Below are 14981 nucleotides of genomic sequence, written 5' to 3'. Positions count from 1 at the left end.
TGTCCTTTAATAATAGCTACCATGTATTGAGTACCTATTCCATGCCAGGAACATGAAATACATCATCTCTATCTTCTTAGCTTCCTTTCCAGATAGACATTATTATCACCATTTCCTAGATCTCTCCACAAAATTGGAAAAAGCTGAGCCAGGAAAACGTTATAGCCTAGCATTTAGGAAGGAATTGTACTTTAGGCATTCCAGGGGGTAATGAGCAAAAGAAACAGCTCTGTAATTACTACTATATTCTAAACAATATAACATACTTTTACTGATAATGTTTTTCTACTGTTATGCATAAAATCTGCAGTTTTGAGGCACGCTAGCATAAATAGCCCGTAGACTTTCTGTGGCTTAATTTTCAATGTAATTTCAATACATATTTATTAAATATCTATGATATTCTCCAGACTCTGTGATAGAGATAGAGAAGGAAACAAGGCAAATCTAGTTGCAGCTTTCTTAGAACTTTTGAGATAACAGAGAAAGCAGATATTAAATAAGTCCATATAATAAACTGTGATGAGGATGTCCAGGTAAGGTCTTCCTAATGAAGTGACATTTACCTGAGACCTTACGTTTGAGAGTTAGCCAGGAGAAGGTGGTGCTTGGAGAGATGGTGGAAGAGTATTTGTGAAACCCAGGAGGCAAAAGAGAAATCATTTGAGGAACCAAAAGATGTTTAGTAATGACCAAAGCACTTACTTTGAGAGGAAAAGTGGAAACTGAGTAATGGGAGAAGTTGATGGTGCAGATTATATAAGCTCTTATAAAAACCATGGGTTCATTGGTTTTCCAGAGGAAATCCATGGGAATATTATAATTGGGGGGGGCATGAGCCATTTTTCACTTAGAAATGCTCTCTTTGCCTGAACTGTGGAGATAGATTTGCAAGGTGCTAGCATTGGTGAAAGGCTATCTTTTAGGATGCCATCCCAGTAGCAGAACTCTATCAGGGGGTGACACTTGGGTTAAAGAGGAGGATAGATTCAAGAGACAAGAGGTAGAATTGATAGGTTCTGTTGATTTATTGAATGAGGGGGATGAGGGAAAAGGAGGAGATGAGGATGACTCTTGGGTTTCTGGTATGAATAAGTGAGTGGGTGGTGGTATCATTTCCTGAGGTAAACAATAACAGAGGAAGAGCAGGTTTCTGTTTGGGACTTGTCTTTAAGGAGCCTGTGGGAATTCAAGAAATTTTGAATGCCTTGAATTGCCAGGGTCATCTTTATGAATAAATCTATTACAGTTAACACAAGACAGTCTTCTTTTCTGACTCTGGAAACAGGCACATCTACCTAGATATGACCAGTTACAACCAAGAACACAAAACACTTTGGGTTGAACTAACCAAACAAATGAATGAGAATGGGTGGTTGTTTCATAAACCAGTTCCAAGAAAATATTCCCCTATGTACTTTCTAAGCACTAACTTTAAAGTATAGCAGCAACTCAATATATAAAACTTACATGAGGATAGGATGAAAGGGGCCCAAGCACTCTCTTAAGATATACAACCATGTGGGAATCTTTGTCTTGTGTAAACCAATTCCAGTCTCTAGAAGGCATTGCCATTCAGGATCTAGTTCCTGGAGAGGGGAAAGAATGAGTAGAAGATGAGCAATCCATCTTCAGCTACCTTGGACATTTATTCATACATCAAACAATATTTATTTCGTAAACAGAATTAATTGAGTACAACTGAGTAACAATTGATAGCAAAACCATTAGATGAATGACTGATGGGGAATTGACATTTATGTCAATATGTGTACATCCTCACCAATATTTGGGTTGTCTCCAGTCTTTAGCTATTATGAATAATACTGCTGTGAACGTACTCATACACGTTTTTATGTGTCATATGTTTTCATTTACCTTGAGTACCTAGGAATATCACATATAAATATACTTAGAAGTGGGACTTCCCTGGAGGTCCAGGGTTTAAGAATCCATGCTTCCACTGCAGGAGGCACTGGTGTGGCCAAAACAAAACAAAACAAACAAAATGTATACATAGAAGTGAAATTACTGGATCATAAGATAACTGCATATTAAACTTTTTGAGATACTACCAAATTGTTTTCCAAACAGTACTTTGGAGACTGTTCATATCATTTTATATTTCGCCAGCAAAGTATGAGTGTTCTAATTTCTCCACATTTTTGCCAATACTTGTTATTAACTGTCTTTTTGATTATAGCCATCTTAATAGATGTGAAGTGGTAGCTCATGTTTTTTTTTTTCAAAAATAATAAATTCTACTTGAAGCTAAAGTCATATAAAGAGATTTTGTAATGAGGAAACAAATGACAGAAGCCTGTACATTTCAAGTAAAGAAATTCAAACGCACAACAGAGAACTTTTGTACTCATGCATGCAACTGAGGAAAGTAGCTTATAGAACCTGCAGCACAACATAAATGATCAATTAAGGAAGAGAACGCATTTCCCAGGTAGAGTGAAAAACTGTGAGATTACAAGAAGGCAGCTCCGCATCAACACAGAAAGATCTAAGTCTTGCTACTAAAGCACTGGATGGAATGGGGGGAGAGAGGGGAAGAGTAAATTCCCAAAGCTGAAGGTCATTTGATTTTGCATCTAAGGCATAATTCCTCATGTCCTGCTTCCCTCTCTTTGTGGCTTTGAGTCACATTTTCCAATTCAGTTTTAACATTACATTAATTTAATTTTTTATTTTGTGATTTTTTTTTTTTTTTTTTTTTTTGCGGTACGCGGGCCTCTCAGTGTTGTGGCCTCTCCTGTTGCGGAGCACAGGCTCCGGACGTGCAGGCTCAGCGGCCATGGCTCACGAGCCCAGCCACTCCGTGGCATGTGGGATCTTCCCGGACCGGGGCACGAACCTGTGTCCCCTGCATCGGCAGGCGGACTCTCAACCACTGTGCCACCGGGGAAGCCCTATTCTGTGATTTTTAACTTAAATTTTATAATTTTCATGGTGCCATGAAAATCTTGATTTCTTATATCATTAATAAATCACTTATCTTCCTTTTTCTATGTTTTAAAGGGTATGGTTTCAAAACCTTGCTTTTTAATGTTATAAAAGATTTTAAAACCTTTTTAAAAAATGTTTTCTCTCAGAATTTGTTCTTTAGATTTTGGCCTTCTTTGTGGAGAGAAAGTTCTTTTTCATCAGGCTGCATTTGGAAAAAAGAAGAGAGAATTTACTGAAGCAGAAACACAAGGGAAGGGTAATGGTATGTCTTGGTAACTTAGCAAAACACAAAACTTCTTTTTTTCCCTGAGTACAAAAGTAATAAAGAACATTTGGAAAATACAGTAAAGGAGAAAATTGAAATCATGTGTTTCCTTACCATCCAGATAATGATTATTAATGCTTTGGTGTATATTCATCCAGATTTTTTTCTATGTATAAAAGCAACGATTCAGAGGAGCACCAATACCAGTCCATTTGGGCAAGCAGAACCTCGCCAACAAAGATGTAGGTATTCTGGAAATATTTCTTACTTTTCAGGATTCCTGCCAACATGCAGAGTCTATCTCTGGGAAGGAAGACTGGTAGGATGTAGACAGGGTTCAGGGTTCTCAGCTTGCAGATTGAGATTCAAGCAAGGTTCCAGATCTCTTTGCCAAGGAAGAAGATACAGGGGACTGGATGCAAGGCTCCTGGGTCCAGGGAAACTGACCTGTTGCCAAGCTCTTTAAGAATGGTAGGGTTATGGCTACTCTGTACCTCTTTTTCCTGTTAGGACTATCTCAGGAAAGGGGATAGACTTGGCCTCTATTGAAGGAGCTCATCAGAGGCTCTGACACCTTGGGTTCTGAGGAAGACAAAGGCAGGCAACCAAGGCAAAGACTAACATTGTGCAGGTTGAAAATGAGTCTTATTTCTAATTATAATACACATTTTCTGAAAGAAGAAATCTTTAAAAATATGTTTTAGTATGGTATCTTTTTTCTTGGCTCAAGCTACCAGTGGGCTTAGTTGAATATTTAAAAGTATCATAGAGGGCCTCCCTGGTGGCGCAGTGGTTGAGAGTCCGCCTGCCGATGCAGGGGATACGGGTTCGTGCCCCGGTCCGGGAGGATCCCATATGCCGCGGAGCGGCTGGGCCCGTGAGCCATGGCCGCTGAGCCTGCGCGTCCGGAGCCTGTGCTCCGCAACGGGAGAGGCCACAGCAGTGAGAGGCCCGCATACCGCAAAAAAAAAAAAAAAAAAAAAAAAAAAAAAAAAAAAAAGTATCATAGAGCTTGATCATAGACTATATTACGTTAATGAAAATTTTAATGGAAGAAGCAGAAAATTGTATTGCGTTATGGAAAGCAATTAGGGATATTCGAGGAATGTGTATTCTTGTTGCCCTTACAATAGCTAGACAGCTTTTAGCTTTCAGCCAAAGTTTTTTTTTTTTCCCTAGAAAGTTTTAATAAGATACAAGCTATACATCAGTAGAGTGCTTGGTTCAATCGTGCATTTTCATAAATATTAAACACTAACAACAACTGTGAAGTTTCCTGTGTTATGTCCATCCCTGAAAGGACTTCTTCAGTAGAGCTACAGTTTAAGGATAGTCTGGGGCTGCAAGAAAGAGAGACTTAGAAACTTTGCCCACAGCCCAATCCTACACACCAATGTGTCAGAACAAAAAGATCAGTATATGGTGGTAACTTCTGCGGTCCTCCCAGCACACTGAGATGCCTTTTCTTGCTATTGGCCCTTTATGAATAAGGAGTTGAATCAGCCTGTGATAAGGCAACTGAGAAGCGCTGGCATTTTTGAAAAGGATAACCTGTGAGTATGGTCTTGGGTTTTACTTACATATTTACATCTCCCCAGGTCTAGCTGCAACTTGAGAAGAAGCTGGAAATAAGGAGATAAGTATTCTTTGGCCCAAATGAGGGGCAGAAGTCAGTTTCCCCTCTGATCTGCAGTCTGGATCTCGTATCTGTGAGCTGAATCTCTATTGCATGAGGGACGAGTGCAGATTGTGCAACAGAGGGTCCCTGTGTGCATCTGACAGGAGAAGTTTGTTCTGAGTGTCATAGTGTTGTTTTCATCTTGATAGACTAGTACAGTCTGGGTGAAATGGTAGGGGAGGGTGCTGGGGAAAGGAGAAATGCCCAGGTAGCTGAACAATGAAAGCTTATATGCTACACGGACAGAAAGGAAAGGGAGAACACAGATGGCTCAGTGAAACCACTGGTTAGCAGAGGCAATGAGAATGCAGAGTGCGGATTTCAGGAAGGATAACATTTGTGAAGTCTGAATATAATCAAGGGGATCAGAACCATATACTGGAAAAGTGATGGGAAATACAGTAATACGTCCATTAACCACAGCACCATCACCATCAATCATCTTTAGTCTATGATGAGAATTCAAAACTCAAGAGAGGCTTCTCTTGGCCTGTGCCTATACTTCACATTAAGTATTTATTTTTGTCCTTGGTATTAGGAGATACTGCCACTGACAGCATTACTATTCATGTGTGTGAGTGGGGCTCAAAACTGACCAATTAATGATGCACAGTTCAATCCTGTCTGAGTACACATGTAGACAGGCTGTCTGTCACCCTTGGTGGCTTTCCCTCTTCACCTCTGGGGCTGCATGAAGTCTCAGTTAACAAAGAGCTTCTCCAGGTTTGAAGAAAGCAGCACCGATCTGCTGACTGCTATGGTTTCCCAGAGTCAGAGGATATGCTGCATGGCTAACTGTTGAGCTTCTACACATTCTTCCCACTTTTCTTCTGTTGACCCTGCTTCTAATCAAGCCCCTTTGGCTTGTGGTGGGTGCAGCTGCTGTGGTTTAGTGCACATGTCCAGAGGCAGAGATTCAGTGAGCAGAGCTAAGATGCTGATGGAGTGACTATACTTTGGATCTTTGTTTTCGGCACTCTTGAGTTTCCACTGATGTTAATTATGGCCCATGGGTGATGCTGTGGAGACTGCTGGAGGAAGCAGGTGGGAATCCAAGTTACTGTCGTTCTTCCTCTGGAGAGATATATACAGTGCAGAGGTTTACTTTGGCTGATTGCCTGACGCCATGTCTTTGTCTTTTGGGGAGATGTCCACCAGAAGAGAGCTTTTTTGAACAAGCATCCTGATTTAAAAAAAAAAAAAATTAGTTTATTTATTTATTTTGGCTGCGTTGGGTCTTTGTTGCTGCATGCAGGCTTTCTCTAGTTGCGGCGAGCGGGGGCTACTCTTCATTGCACTGCGTGGGCTTCTCACTGCGGTGGCTTCTCTTGTTGTGGAGCTCAGGCTCTAGGCGCATGGGCTTCAGTAGTTGTGGCACGTGGGCTCTAGAGCACAGGCTCAGTAGTTGTGCTGCATGGGCTTAGTTGCTCCGTGGCATGTGGGATCTTCCCGGACCAGGGCTCGAACCCGTGTCCCCTGCATTGGCAGGCAGATTCTTAACCACTGCGCCACAAGGGAAGCCCCTGATTTTTTTTTTTAAGGCTGCCCTTGCATCTCTGAACAACAAGTTGCCTAGGAGATGGCATTTGCATTTAGTTCTCCCCAATGAATTTCTAGAAGTTTCCTCTGTGAGGATGGCAACACCACCTCAGGCTTTGGATTACATTTTTGCATTGATATGATTTTGCATCATCTAGGACAGAATTCCGTGGAATCACATGTATTTTTTTGTGCTTTGGGCTTAGAAGTACAGTCAATGAATATAGAGAAGCTCCTGAATGATTACACCAATGTTGCATGATCCTGCCTTCTGTGCTGGCTTGATTTTTAAGAGGATGCTGGGCATAGTCTGATTCTGGCTTTTAGAATCACGGTTTTGTCTAGCACACTGCACAAATAGATGTACCCAAATTCAACTGGTGGTGAAGAGCAGATTTCATAGCTTTAGTAAAGTCTGCCACCAAATCTAACATGCTGGCTTCATCATTATTTTAGGAGTTCATGGAAATCTTCTTGTCAAGATACCTACTTGTTAAGACTCTGGTGTAAGAGTCCAAGTTAGGCTCACAAATACATTGAACCAATATATCAAAGATGTGGAAATGAAGTGGGTCAGGATTAAGTTCAAATTCAGGAATTAAGTTCTGTGCTTTTTGAGGATCATCTCTGATACCACAGAACTTGACTCTCTTGCTTCACTGATGAAAAAAGCCTCTCTGTATACAGGTGTGACATTTGGACACTTGTTTTCATTTCCATATTCTATATTTTGATTCTTATCGAAACTACTCTTTTTTTTTTTTTGCGGTACGCGGGCCTCGCACTGTTGTGGCCTCTCCCGTTGCGGAGCACAGGCTCCAGACACACAGACTCAGCGGCCACGGCTCATGGGCCCAGCCGCTCCGCGGCATGTGGGATCTTCCCAGACCGGGACACGAACCCGTGTCCCCTGCATCGGCAGGCGGACTCTTAATCACTGCGCCACCAGGGAAGCCCTGAAACTACTCTTTTTAAAATAGGTTTATATGGCTTGGTCAAAATAAAAATAAAAGAGATGAGGTATAGATATATACTTCCTATATAGATATAGGAAGATTTCTATTATTTATTAAGTAGAGCGGTTGATATAAAATGATTTATGGGTGTAAAAATTAGAGAAAGTATACATTTAACATACAAGGCATTTAGTGGAGATAGGAATGAGTGTTTTATACATTATGAAATAAATTGAAATATTGGGGGATTAAGGAAGGATTTGCCTTTTTACTTTTAGGTATTTAAATTTTTGTAATCAATATATTAATTTTGCAAAGAAAAAAATACATATACTTATCGGTCAACTCTGGTTACTTTGAGGAGAACCCCAGCCCTCTCTAAAGTGAAGCAGCATTTTTATGGATACCTAGGTGCCTTATGATAAAAGATATATGCAGGCAGACTCTTGGTCAGATGTGAGAACTCTGAGTATTGGGGTTCAGCAATCCTCAGAGATAAAATTGAAGAGAATAAACACTGAGTTAAATTATTTGGATAACGAATGAAAGTTGCCTGTACCCATAAATATGGAGCTATTCACTTTATTATACACAGCTACTATGACTGATGCTTTTGACAAACAAGGGAACAAAAGAAAAGATAGATGTGATCTCATTTCTTAAAGATTGTCTAATTAAGGTAGAGAGTGAAGACCTGATCAGCAATGGACTAATCCCAAAGCAACCTAAAAGCAAGTTAATGACCATGCGGTACACATGGTATACATAATTTCTAAAGGAATTCAAGATAGGAAAATATTTTGTGTGGATCTGTTTAGCCGATAACAATCATTATGTTTCCAGGAAAGGATCATTTGAAATGAACAAATCCAATTCAAAAAATAAATATAAAGATTAATAAATCATACTTAGTGTTCCCCAGAAGCTAATAATTTTTTTTCTTTTCTTTTTTTTTTTTTTTTTTTGCGGTACGCAGGCCCCTCACTGTTGTGGCCTCTCCCGTTGCGGAGCACGGGCTCCGGACGCACAGACTCAGCGGCCATGGCTCACGGGCCCAGCCGCTCCGCGGCATGTGGGATCTTCCTGGACCGGGGCACGAAACCGCGTCTCCTGCATCGGCAGGCGGACTCTGAACCACTGCGCCACCAGGGAAGCCGAGATAATAATTTTTATAAATTTTATAGATAAAATGCTACTGAAGGAAGGAGGAATCAGTAATTAAAATTTCTGAAGACGTCAGAGAAGTGGTCATAATATATGGGAAAGACCCAAAAGAGAATTATTTTATTACGAGAAGAATGGAGACATGGATATTCCAGGCAAAAGCAGAAGAAATAGCACAAATTTATGAGCCGTCTAGGATTGTGAGGCAGGTACTGTAGCTGATGAGTCTGGAAAGATTAAATTGTGCGGGTCCTAGAATGACATATTAAGGCATTTAAACTTGATCCTGTAAACAGTGTAGAGCCATTAAAGGCCGTATGTCATGACTAGATCTGTAATTGTTACTGTGACATACCTAAAAAGATATAATTCAGAAATTAAACAAGTTGCGCCTGCGCAGGTGCAGTCTTGCCTCAAGGCAGAGGATGCGCGCGCAGTAATTCCCCACTTCCGCCCTCAGCGGATGTATTTGCGGGGCAGCTGGGGAGGACGCTAAGATGGAGTTACCAGCTCGGAGGATCTGAGGGCCGGAGTGCGGCCCTGTAAAGCATGATACTCTCTGTCCAGACCATGGCAGAAATATCGAAGCGTTCAAATTCTGCCCCGACTGTGGAGAACCTTTGCCTACAGGGGAGCGTGAGGCGTCCCAGACCTTTGTGTCAGACCGCTGGAAGCATGCTTCTGAGGCTCAGGGAGAGAGCCGAATGCCGGTTCTAAAAACCTCTTGCAAGAAAGTGAAATGGGCCAGCTCTGTCTCCTCTCCCCCGTTAACCACCTTCTCAGACCGTGACAGTTCTGGGTCTGAAAACACCTCCAGTCCCAATGAGAGACTCAAAGGAACCTGGTGCAGACTCCAACCGTTCCAAGCGGCCTGCATACAACCAGGTGAAGCCCTCAGACGCTAAAGTGGAGCCCGGTAATCGCCACGCCTGAGGCCTTGCCCACAGGGACGGTGCTGACACACAAAAGTGGGCAGCACTGGAAGCTGGGATTCCTCCGGACCGGGGATGACCAGGGCATTCTCTGAAGGTACACTGTTCGCAAGTGTTGCAGGGGCTGGGCTGGGCGGGGCCGTCTTTGAGCCGGGGCAAGGGGAGGGGGACCCCTTTCTGAGAATGGGAATGAAAGCCATATCCCAGTTGCAGACCCGCCTCTAGGCAACCTCTTAGACTCTGGACTGCAAACCTACCCACCTACAGGGGCCAGGCAGGTAGAATAACTGAGTGCTGGAGTCTGAGAGTGGGCCATTGGGAGTGGTGGAGAGCATGTGCCCTGTGTAAGGAGGGCACGCTTCTTCAGTTCCAGCTACTGTTGTCGTGTTGGAGTGCAGGCCCCAGTGTGGCTGGTTGATAATGGATGATGATGATCGTTGTAGCCACCCTGCAGAGATAGGATGGACCCCCATCCCACCCCCAATTTGGTTTGGATGTAAAGACCGATGATTTCAAACACAGAACAAGAGGGTGTGAAATATTTATTGCTCGCAAAATTGAGGTCTCTGGGGAGAGCAGTTCTGAAATGCCTTGAGAGAACAGGGAAGGAACCCGGTTTTTTTTTTTTTTTTTTTCGGTACGCGGGCCTCTCACTGTTGTGGCCCCTCCCGTTGTGGAGCACAGGCTCCGGACGCGCAGGCTCAGCGGCCATGGCTCACAGGCCCAGCCGCTCCGCGGCATGTGGGATCTTCCCGGACCGGGGCACGAACCCGCATCCCCTGCATCGGCAGGCGGACTCTCAACCACTGCGCCACCAGGGAAGCCCCCGGTCTGGTTTTTATTGTGATTGAGGGCTGGGGCTGAGGTGAGGGTTCCAGCACATGGGCCAGGGCCTCACATAGTTTGAATCTTCCACAGGCACCAAAGCAGGGAACACCCAGGCTTTCTTACCAGCTTGCCCAGATGTGGGTGGGTGGGGAAGAGGGAGGGCCAGGCTTAAAAGCTATCAGTAGTCAGACATTAAAAAAAAAAGAGTCATTTTATTACAATGAAGAAAATAATAACTGTGCTGGAAGTTTTAGTATTAATCATACCTAACATTTATTGAGTGCTTACTCAAGGCCAGGCCCTGTTCTAAGCATTTTACGTGCGTTTTTTTTCTTTTAAGCAATTTTTAAATTGAGATAAAATTCATATAACAAATGCATCATTTTAAAGGGCCTAATTCAGTGGGTTTTTGAGTATTCACAGTGTTGTGCAACTATCACCACTATCTAATTCCAGAACATTTCCATCATCTTAAAAGGAAGCCCTGTGACTTTTAGCAGGTACTTCCTATTCCCCCTTCTCCTTAGCCCTGGGCAACCACTAATCTACTTCCTGTCTCCATTTGCCTGTTCTAGACATTTCATGTAAATGGAATCAGACAATAAAAACAAACAAACAAAAAACCCCAACAGTTCAGATGGCAAGCCTATGAAATAAGTTCATAGCTTCTCAAGCAGGTGCTGTTGACATTTCAGGCCTGTCTATTTAGTCACACAACATATGATTATGACCAAAAGACATTATAATGTATACAGTCTTTGGCACACTAAACCGTTTCCTATACAGTGCTAAAACAATAAAATAGAAAAATTAAATAATAATTTTCTTTACAGTTATAGCTTTTTGGTAAATGTTGTATGAAAAAGAAAACCCCCAAAGCAGTAACAAAAAACAAAGCAAAAAGCATAAGGAATAAGAAATTCACAGTTTTACTTAAAAGCTTTTGTTGGCTTCCCACTACTATTATTACTGCTGCTACACACAATTGCTACTTACCTTTTATTGAGTGCCTGCTATGGGCCAGATTATTTTGTTCTGTTTCAGAGGTTTTTAAGAAATTTTTTATTCTGGAAAGAACACTTAACATGAGATTTACCCTTTTAACGAATTTTAAAGTGTATATTATTGCTGACTATAGGTACAGTGTTGTACAGTAGATCTCTATGGCTTCATTCATCCTGCCTGACTGAAACTTTATGCCCGTTGATTAGTTAACTCCCAATTTCCCCCTCGCCCTTGCCCCTGGCAACCACTGTTCTGCTCTTTGATTTTATGAATTTGACTATTTTAGATACCTTATGTAAGTGGGATCACGTCGTATTTGTCCTTTTGTGGCTGGTTTACTATACTTAGTGTCATGTCCTTAAGGTTCATTCATGTTGTTGCATACTGTGGAATTTCTTTCTTTCATTAAGGCTGAATAGTATTCCATACCACAGTTTCTTTATCCATTCATCTGTCTTGAGGACATTTAGGTTGTTTTCACATCTTGACTATTGTGAATAGTGCTGCAGTGAACATAAGAGTGCTAATATCTCTTTGAGATCCTGATTTCAGTTCTTTTGGAAAAATACCCAGAAGTGGGATTGTTGGATCCTATGGTAGTTTTATTTTTAATTTTTTGAGGAACTTCTATACTGTTTTCCATAGCGGCTGCACCGTTTTATGTTACCACCGATAGTGTGCAAGGGCTCCAGTTTCTCCACATCCTCACCAACACTTCTATTTATTTATGTGTATATGTAATAGTCATCCTGAGAGGTATGAAGTGATATCTCCTTATGGTTTTTTTTTTTTTTTTTTTTTTTTTTTTTTTTTTGCGGTACGTGGGCCTCTCACTGTTGTGGCCTCTCCCTTTGCGGAGCACAGGCTCCGGACGCGCAGGCTCAGCGGCCATGGCTCACGGGCCCAGCTGCTCCGCCGCATGTGGGATCTTCCCGGTCCGGGGCACGAACCCGTGTCCCCTGCATCGGCAGGCGGACTTTCAACCACTGCGCCACCAGGGAAGCCCTCTCCTTATGGTTTTGATTTGCAATTCCCAGATGATTAGTTTAGTGATGTTGAACATTATTTCATATACCTGTTGGCTATCTGTATGTCTACTTTGGAGAAATATCTATGCAAGATCTTAGGCCTTTTTTTTTGGGCCACGCCGCATGGCATGTGAGATCTTAGTTCCCGGACTAGGGAACGAACCCACGCCGCCTGCTGTGGAAGCTCGGAGTCTTAACCACTGGACCGCCAGGGAAGTCCTTCTTAGCCCATTTTTAATTGCATTATTATTTTTTTAAATTATTGAGCTGTAGAAGTTCCTTATATAATTTGGATATTAACCCCTTATCAGATAGATGGTTTGCAAATATTTTTTCCTATCCCGTAGGTTACCTTTTCACTCTGTTGCTTGTTTACTGTGTAGAACCTTTTTAGTTTGATGTAGTCCCACTTGTGCATTTATTTATTTATTTATTTTTGTTGCCTGTGCTTTTGCTGTCAAATCATTGCCAAGACCAATGTCATGAAGCTTTTCTCCTATGTTTTAGGAGTTTTATAGTTTTGGGTCTCATGTTGAAGTCTTTAATCTGTTTTGAGTTGATTTTTTGTGTATGGTGTAAGATAAGCATCCAATTTCAGTCTTTTACATGTGGATATTCAGTTTTCCCAACACCATTTGTTGAAGAGACTGTTCTTTCGCCCCTGTGTGTTCTTGACTTCCTTATTGAATATCAGTTGACCATACATGTGTGGATTTATTTCTGGGCTCTCTCTATTTTGTTCTATTTGTTTACATGTCTGTCTTTATGCCACTACCATTACTGTACTTTATAATACAGTTTGAAATCAGGAAGTGTGGTACTTCCAGTTTTGTTGTTCTTTCTCAAGGTTGATTTGGCTATTTGTAATCTTTTGTGGTGCCATATGAATTGTAGAACATTTTTCCATTTCTTTAAAACATGCCATTGGGATTTTGATAGGAATTGCATTGAATCTGTAGATTGCTTCGAATAGTATGGACATTTTGACCATATTAAGTCTATATATTATTCTTAATGCTTTACGTATAGTAACATTTGAAACTTTTTCTAATTCTCGTTTTTACTTTTTAAAAACTTTATTTTAGAGTAGATTTAGATTAATAGAAAAGTTGCAAAGATAGTATAGAAAGTTCCATATACCCCACACTCAATTTCTTCTATTATTAACAGCTTACATTAGTATTACATCTGCATAATTAATGAATCTATATTAAACCTCATTATTAATGAAAGTTTATACTTGGTTTGAATTTCCTTAGTCTCTACCTAATTTTTGTTTGTTTGTTCGCTCTAGAATCCATCCAGTATACCATATTACCACTAGGCTCCTATTTCCTGTGACAGTTTATAGTAGTGTTCTTATTCATCACAATAATTCCATGTGGTAGGACTATTATTATTTATTTATTTTTAAGATACTTATTTATTTATTTATTTATGTAGCTGTGTTGGGTCTTAGTTGCGGCATGCGGGATCTAGTTCCCTGACCAGGGATCAAACCTGGGTCCCCTGCATTGGGAGCGTGGAGTCTTAGCCAGTGGACCACCAGGGAAGTCCCTATCATTTATTTTTAAAGATGAGAAAACTAAGACTAGGGTCACACAGAAAAGGGAGTCAACTCTGGAAATCTGGGTCAGAGTCCTCACTCTCAACCACTGCACTGCACTGCTTCTAACATATTAGGTACTCAGTAGAAGGTAAACAAAGGCACAACTGCACACCTGGATCATGATCTAAGGGAGCATGTGGTAAATGCTTTAGAGCTCCCAAAGGTAAAGGTTATTTGTAAGAGTTTAGTGAAATTTGTGTAAGATTTCAACAATGAGATGAAGTTGGAGCTAGGCCCTGAGAATTGGGAGAAATAATTGTATAATACGTTATAGTTCCTTTCAAATATGTTAGAATCCCTGTCCCAGTTCATTTTTATAACATCTCCAAGGATAGATGAATGGTTTTGCCTTGGAGTAAAAAGCTTGGGGATAAAAAGTGTGGGGTCATGGTTTAAACTTTCAGTGTCTAACCAAAGTCATGTTATAGAATTTCATTGTACTACCAAGAGGACAAAACATTTTAAAAGTACAATGTTTTTTAACCTATGAACGTTTAGTTTCAGAATTAGTTTGATCACAGTCCCAAACTCTTTCTCAACCAATTTAAGATGAGGATGGAGTCAATTTTGTTTGATTAATGCATTGTGGATTCTTTTACATCATTCTGGCACATAGGAAGTAATGAATAAGTATTTGTTGAATGAGTGAATGAACCCTGATTCAATTCAAGGAGACATTAAAGATTTCTTGATTTTCTGTTGACAGGTGGAGGCTACACAGGGTTTCCTTTCTCAAATGAATACACTATTAGAGAATCTTAGCATCTTTTAAGACTTGCGCTCATTCAAACTCCCTGGAGTCTGTAGAAAGGGGGAACAGAAATGTCCCAGAGAGTCTTTGCTCTTCCTTCCAGCTCCCCTAAGCAGAACTGTAAGTCCCTGAATTTGTAAAGAATAATGTTCTAGGAGTACATTTTATTAATGTTTACAGCTTTTCTAAAAAGTAAGGAGTAGGTCTTAGAATATCAAGTTTATTTATTTGAAATGAACTCTATTGAGAAATTGTTTTAAAATGATAACCA

The sequence above is a fragment of the Mesoplodon bidens genome (genome assembly GCF_964165515.1).
Source record: "Mesoplodon bidens genome assembly, chromosome: 4".
Lineage (NCBI taxonomy): Eukaryota > Metazoa > Chordata > Mammalia > Artiodactyla > Ziphiidae > Mesoplodon > Mesoplodon bidens.
The sequence above is the reverse complement of the archived record's forward strand: the minus strand, read 5'-3'. Positions refer to the sequence as shown.